We start from the raw sequence: 8,140 nt of genomic DNA on the forward strand, positions 1-8,140 counted from the left end.
TAACTTAATTTTATATTTCAGAGTAAATAATAATGGTATGAGTAATAAAACATTAATTCAATCATATATTATATACATATAATTTGCCGGTCGTGCAATGATTCGATTCTTTATTAGGGAAAAGTATTAACATTGACAAATGTCAATAATTTCTTAAGGTTTTTTTATGGGATTTCTTAAGGGTTTTCAATTGTACACATACATCGATCAAAAGGATGTAGCTTTTAAAATAATATCAAAGTGATTTGATAGCCAGAGAAAACGGTTACACAATATTAAAGGCTGTGAATTTTGATGGTATATACTATGATTACCTATGTGCTATTTATTATTATTTTTAATGAAGTTATGTGAAAAAACACACTCTACTCATTTCTATCAGTATTTGTGTTACTCGCGTGCATTGTCTTGCACACTGTGACCACTGTCGATGAGAGCAGGAGGTTAAGAGGTGACATAGGTGGGCATGATGTTAGGAAAGATGGTGTGGACCTACGGAGGTCTTGAGCCATACTTTATGAAGTACACACATGCAAAAAAAAATCTCTCCCGTTGCAACGCACGGGCATTTTTTGCTAGTATTACTTAAAGAAAATACTCACCTCAAGCAAATGTCACATATCTACCCCTGTTTCACGGGCACCTAGCCATAACAAACCTAGCGGCCATGCCCTTTAGTCGTGATACCCTTGTTCCGGTCGCATGTGTGGCCGAGCATCACTAATGTTGGTCCAACATTGTTCAGTAACACAATGGGCGAAAGTGATGACAATCAGTAGCCACTAAGATGGTAGTGGAGCTCTCGTTCTGGACACCAGTTGAACGTATTCACCAGCAACTAAATCTAGACGATTGGAGCAGGTGCGGATCGAGAGGTTGTTCTATTTTTTTTGTTTTTTCTTAAGGTTTTTCAGACACACAAGAAGAAAGCAATAAAAGGAAATAAATTAACATGGATAGTACAATGAAAAAGTATGAGCACCGACAGCTAGAATGAGTGTGTAAACATGAATATAATGTCGGTGAGAAATACGTACTCCCGCAAGCTTAGCCTTTTGGTCTAAGTTGGTCTATCCCCATGGATTAGAGCTACTCTCTCCGGTGTACTAGGGAGTGTCATCCGAGTGCCACTGGTTGGCGATCTCCTCCAGATCCTACTAATAAAAGGACTGTCGATAAGGGTCAAGTGGTGGTTCCGGCTCAGGCTCTGGAGCTGGTGTCTGGCTCCGGTATGTGTAAACGACCTCCGGCAAGATGAGGTACGTGCCTGAAGATAAATCAAACAAAGAGGGTGCAGGCAAGATAATAGTCGCACTGTGAGTTTTATTAAATCTCAAATTATACTTAAGCATCATCTCATTATTTTTAACAATAAATTAATGTGCTACCATACTCTTATAATCTAGAGAAATAGGGGGTAGCAACTTTTCCTCTTTCTCATAATGCCTAATAGGTATCCTAAAGTGTTTAGCAAGGCGTGAAGCAAAGATGCCTCCAAAGGTGGGGCCCTTTGTACGATTCAGACTTAACCGTTTAGCAATAATAGCGCCTAAACTAAAAGTGTTATCGCGAAACAAAGCATGGCACAAAATAACTATCAGGGGCACTAAAGTTTCCACAGTTCCCGCGACCAATTAAGCATCTACTAGCAAATATTGCAAAGTAACGTAGAACAGGGAAGTGAATGCTAGTGATTCTTGCATCGAAAACCTTTCTCGTTTCCCCTACAGCAACCATATCAATAAATCCATCCACATCACTACGATGTGGTTCCCCTATACTGCTCGCGAAGGGTATCTTGCAGACCGCACAAAAATCACATAGTGACATCTCCTTAACCTCATCATATAAATGAAACTTCACTGAAGGTGGTGATTTCCTAGCATGAAAGTAAAAATTTTGCACGAAAGTATCAGTGAGTAGGAGATACTGATCGAGCTGGTCGTGGAGGAAGTCGGTGAGGCCTGCATTCTCAGCCAAATGATAAAAATCATCATGAATCCCGGCTGCTCTCAAGAACTCATCACAAGGCCATTCACACGGTCGGACCTCTGCGGTGCGAGGAAGATTAAATTTGGGATTTTTGCTCTCTTCACTCTGCTTATCCTTCGAGCTTCGACTCGAAGAGCCCCACAAAAATCTCTTCATCATTTTCTGAAAATTCTGAAATTTTTAGTAACTCAAAATAAAAATGAACCAAACTCAACAAAATTGATAGCAACTACTCCAACAAGTGCCTAGAGACTATATCATGCATTAGAACTACTTGGGACCATATAAATTTGACATGCAAGCTCAAGAACATGGGCACCTAGGTAGTAAAAATTTGCAATGAATAAATCACTAGAACAAAAACTAATTGGACCATTGAAGAAGTCACATACCAAAGAACAATCCCCCAAAGCAGTTTTGTGAGTGGAGTTTTGAGCAAGGAGATCGAAAATGGCAGCAAGATGAGCTAGAACTCGTGCTTGAGCTGGTTAGTGATTTTTTTTGGGAGGAAGAAGAAGTGTGTGGGCACAGGAATAAGTGGAGGGGGGCACCAGGGGCCCACGAGGCAGGGGCGCGCCCTCGACCCTCGTGGCCAGGTGCTTGCCCCCTCTGGTGTGTTCTCAGTGCCAGATATTCTCAAATATTCTAGAAAAAATCATATTTCATTTTCAGGGCATTTGGAGAACTTTTATTTTTGGGGTATTTTTTATTGCATGGATAAATCAGAAAACAGACAGAAAATACTATTTTTGCTTTATTTAATCTAAATAACAGAAAGTAAAAGGAGGGTACAGAAGGTTGTGCTTTCTAATTTCATCCATCTCATGCTCATCAAAAGGAATCCACTAACAAGGTTGATCAAGTCTTGTTAACAAACTCATTCCGAATCGCATGGAACCGGAGAAATTTCGAGTAGCAGTAGGTTACCTCAATGGGAATATGTACATCCCCAATAATAAGAATATCATATTTCTTCTTGACAGTAGGAAGGGGAAATTCAAAACCTCCAATAGTAATCGATGGAATTTTTCCAGTAGAATTGATACTGTTAACTTGAGGTTGTTTCCTCGGAAAGTGTAACGTATGCTCATTACCATTAACATGAAAAGTGACATTGCCTTTGTTGCAATCAATAACAGCCCCTGCAGTATTCAAAAAGGGTCTACCAAGGATAATCGACATACTATCGTCCTCGGAAATATTAAGAATAACAAAGTTCATTAAAATAGTAATGTTTGCAACCACAACAGGCACATCCTCATAAATACCGACAGGTAGCAATTGATTTATCGGTCATTTGCAAAGATAATTTTAGTAGGTGTCAAATTATTCAAATCAAGTCTAGGATATAAAGAGAGAGGCATAACACTAACACCGGCTCCGAGATCACATAAAGCAGTTTTAACATAGTTTCTTTTAATGGAGCATGGTATGGTTGGTACTCCTGGATCTCCAAGTTTCTTTGGTATTCCACCCTTAAAAGTATAATTAGCAAGCATGGTGGAAATTTCAGCTTTCGGTATCTTTCTTTTATTTGTAACAATATCTTTCATGTACTTAGAATAAGGATTCATTTTAATCATATCGGTCAAACGCATACGCAAAAAGATAGGTCTAATTATTTCAGCAAAGCGCTCAAAATCCTTGTTATCCTTTTTCTTGGATGGTTTAGGAGGAAAGGCATGGGTTTTTGAACCCATGGTTCTCTTTCTTTACCGTGCTTCCTAGCAACGAAGTCTTTCTTATCACAACGTTGATTCTTTGATTGTGGGTTATCAAGATCAACAGTAGGTTCAACCTCTACATCATTATTATTGCTAGGTTGAGCATCAACATGAACATCATCATTAACATTATCACTAGGTTCATGTTCATCACCAGATTGTGTTTCAGCATCAGAAATAGAAATATCATTGGGGCTCTCAGGTGTGTCTACAACAGGTTCACTAGAAGCACTACAAAAAAAAATACACTTTCGTGATGATACGTGTTTGTCACAGTAGGTCGCGTTTTTTGTCATGCATGTACATCCATGACGATTTTATGACAGAATCAAGATAGTCATACTTGTGTTGTCGTAGAAGTGTTCCATGACATTACCAAAATTATCATCGCGGAAGTGTGTAGGACCTTGAGAAGAGGTGTCTAGAGGGGGGATGATTAGACACTAAGTACCAAAGTTGCAGTTTTTAAGTTCTTTAAGTTTAAATGGAGTTTAGGCACAAGTTTAACATTCACAATACATAACAAGCAAGCATGGAAAGAGTATATGAGCAGCGAAAAGTAAAGCATGCAACTTGCAAGAATGTAAAGCACTACTAGGAAAAGGCCTACTAATGGCGCACCAGTTTTGCCTACTAATGGCGCACTGCTGGTGCGCCATTAGTATCACGCCACTAGTATATTTTACTAATGGCGCACCACTGGTGCGCCATTAGTATCTGGTATACTAATGGCGCACCACGTAGTGCGCCATTAGTATGGAACACCATGCGCCATTAGTATGCCTCACAGGGGGGCATACATAACCATGTGCTTTGTCATACTAATGGCGCACTCTGTAGTGATGCGCCATTAGTATCCTTTGGCATACTAATGGCGCACCTTGAGGTGATGCGCCATTAGTATGAATATTAGGTTTTTTTTTACTTTTCTGATTTTTGCACAGGTTACAAAATATATTATTGGACAGAATATAGACAGCAGCACACAGCAACAGCAGATTCATCGAATACAATAGAAGATTAGTCTCCGAATACAATTCATCATATTAGTCTCCGAATTCAAAAGACCGAACAAAGATAAAACATTACAAGTCTCAAGACCGCGAGTATCGAGTTTGTCTTCACATTACAAGTCGATATCGATCATCTAAACTACCATCACATAGAAAAGAGCTGCGGTCATCACGATGAGCATCATCGTGATCAAACTGGTCTTCATCCGGTTCCTCCAACGCTCCCTCCTCTCTCCCGCTAGATAGCGGGCGTATCTAGATTCCGCCTTCGCCCTAGTGGTGTACCCTTTGTAACTGTAACCGCTGAAACGGTGAACCTGTCTCTGACACTCCTCCCAGTCGTCATAGACTCCGGGAACCTTACCCTTGTACACGACATACGACGGCATCTCTATGCACAAGCCAAACAACAGACAATACATAAGCAATATGTAAGTATGCAACAAAAGGATCGGAAGAGAAAAGCAAGACATTAATAGCATGATTCATGGTCCTACTAATAAATAGCATCGATTACATCTAAGTTGAACAACTGTCCAAACCAAAGAGACATACGAATTCATTAAAGTTTAATTACAACATGAGCCAACCAATGTTTTAGAACTACACATCACTACTTTCGACTCGACTCATGGGACAGGAGCGTGGATGAAGCCGCCATCTGTCATGATGGTCATGAAATCGCGGTCGTTGTCAGCCTGCATTTGTAGCGTTCCGTCTATCTCACTGTTGGACGGTTGATATCTGAGAAAGAACTGCCCTGAGGTATGAAGGACATCTTGATGGATGATGTCCACAAACTCCGACTGGATGCGAAAGAATTCTTGTCTGATGTCCGCGTCCTGGATTGCCGACAAGCTTGCGGCCCAATCTTTGAGATTATCTGGTAGCAGAAGGTGATGATGGTCCCTTACGATCGCCCACATGTGATGGAGGGCATAGTAGGCATCCTTCTGACCGCCAGGCGGCTGCTTGACGCAGCAGAACTTTGTATTGTGGGAGAATATGTGCTTGTCGTACTTACGAACTGCCCTGGTGAAGGTGCCTCCAGATTTGGCGTAGCCGGGGAGAACATCGTCAAGAACTTTCTTGATATTTGTGTAGTCTATCTTGGAGTCACGGTTCGGGTCGAAATACGTGGCCATGGAATATTTCGGGCTTAAGAGGATGAGTGTGCAATGTGTGTCACTGCACAGAACACAGAATGTTAGAAAAAAAAAGAACGATCGAAATCTAAGAAATCATATGTTACGGGGCAGTTAAGGGATGACTTACTCGGGAAAGTAAGCCATAAGGAAGTTATCCTTAGACTCGCGACTTGGCGGTCCCCAGCGCTGCTCAAGAGCTTGGCACACATGTAGAAGGGGTCGACTATCACGATGTCCGGGGTCTTGTCTCTAATGATCTGCATCTCCATACTCAGCCAAAACAGCCGAACAAAGGTGTAGTGCAGCGGATGAAGGTTAAACATAGCAAAGATGTCATCAAACCGCAGGACGATCGTACCCCCGATGTCGCCACGAAAACCGGGTATGCCACATCATTCTCTCTGAGATGCCGCTTCTCCAAAGAAAGAACATTGTCATGCAGACTCCGCATAGCACCGGTTGCAGCATTGAGCATATTTGTCGGTAGCATCTCCCTACCCGCCACATGCACCCTCCTCGAGATATCCTTAGGTGAAGGTGGCCCGTCCTGAGCACGGATCAAACTCGGTGCCGGCTGGCTCGCACCGGCGCCCTTGTTAGTCTTTCGTTTCTGTCCCTTCTTCTTGATCTGCTGTAATGGGACCGAGTTCTGCTCACAGACCGCCTTCTTGAGCGTGTTGGGGCTGATAATATTTCGCACCTCAGCTATCTGAGGCTCGGTGAAGGTGGGAGCTGGAGGCATCTCCTGAGAACTGAATGCCAGACGACGCCTGTTGCAATTGGATTTCTCCGCCATACCAGCTAGATCGCGGTCGTCTTGGTTGGGTTCTTGAGAAAGAGGCCCACAGAACTCGTCAGCGTACCCATGTTCGACAAAGTACTTATCGACGTTGGTAAATGTACCGTCATCGTTGTCGTCGTCGTCTGGATCCTGTGCCATAGGGATGTCCGGCATAGGGATGTCCGGCAGGTCCGGTAGCATTGCGGCGTTCTTGCCATGGCTTGGCGCCGGCACGACTGTCGGTCTTGTTTGTGGGGTGGTGTCCCCCGCCCCCCAACGAATCTGGCTCTTCGGCCAAAGCAGGGGCCAGCTTACGCAGGCGCTGAGGGTCATCTCATCTTCTTCGTCGGCCCCAGCGAGTCGAATCGGAGGTAACAGCTCGTCGCAGTCCGGCAGCACCCGAACCACTTCAACCCTATACACTGTGGGTGGCATCGGATTACCGTGGAACACGGGGTTGCTCGGTTGAATGATTCTGCCCTTGGCGACATCGACCAACTCACCGCCCACAAAGTGCAGAAGAGTGCAAGGAACGTCGACGGCGCCCTGCGAAAACATGTAGGGCGTCAAGGATACCCAGTCAAAGGCAAGGAGATGAAGTCATCGGCCGAGAGGCTTAGTTACCGTGATGCCGTCGAGCTCGGCTAATGTCGAGGCACCGCCAACAGCGGGCGTGCAACCGACGGAGGGGCCGCTTGCTGGCGAGGTGTCGGCCGGCGTACACCGGGTGCATTAAGCTCCAATGCCTGTGCCTGCGCCGGAGACATGAATACCGCCTCCGCCGGAGACACCAATGGCGCCGCCGGAGACACCAATGGCGCCGCCTACGCGCTGTGCGAGTTGCTGGCCGTGAAGCTGGGAACCGGGGGAGGCCGTTGTTAGCCGCCCACAATCCACGTCGTCAGCCCATGAATCAACGTAGGCACCATGGCGTTGAGCTTCGTTCCTAGTTGTTGTTCCACTTGCTCTTGGACAAGCTCCGGAAACCGCGCCACTTGTGCCTTGAGTGCTTCAACCTCGCGCGACTGGCTTTCCGAGCTGGTCTTTTTCTCCTTTTGCCCACCAGCGGTATAGTATGACGACCATTTTGTGGACAAGCCTTTGCCAGCCACACGACCAGCTGACGTCGGCTTACTGAGCTTATCCTTGTTTTTCATTACGTTCAATGCCCTATTTAAAGGGGTGTCAAAAGGGGAGCTCTGAGACGACCCCGCGCTACTGCTTTCAGTGTCCTGCGGAAGGAACGTGAACCATTTAGAAATATTGGGGATTAATTAGAATGCAACCATATGGAGCTAATTACGCGAGGGTGTATTCCTTACAAGAACAAGCTCGAGCGCCCTGATCTTCGGATCCGTGGTAAGCTCCTTTGTTACCGGGTCCTCCTTGTACCGGGCCCTGAGAAAGTTCCTGGTCTGCTTGTCACGGTATTTCTCGAAGCGGGGCGGTAGGCCTTGCTCGGCACGCTCCGCGTCCTCCTTG

This window comes from Triticum aestivum, chromosome 5B, assembly GCF_018294505.1.
Source record: "Triticum aestivum cultivar Chinese Spring chromosome 5B, IWGSC CS RefSeq v2.1, whole genome shotgun sequence".
Classification (NCBI taxonomy): Eukaryota; Viridiplantae; Streptophyta; class Magnoliopsida; order Poales; family Poaceae; genus Triticum; species Triticum aestivum.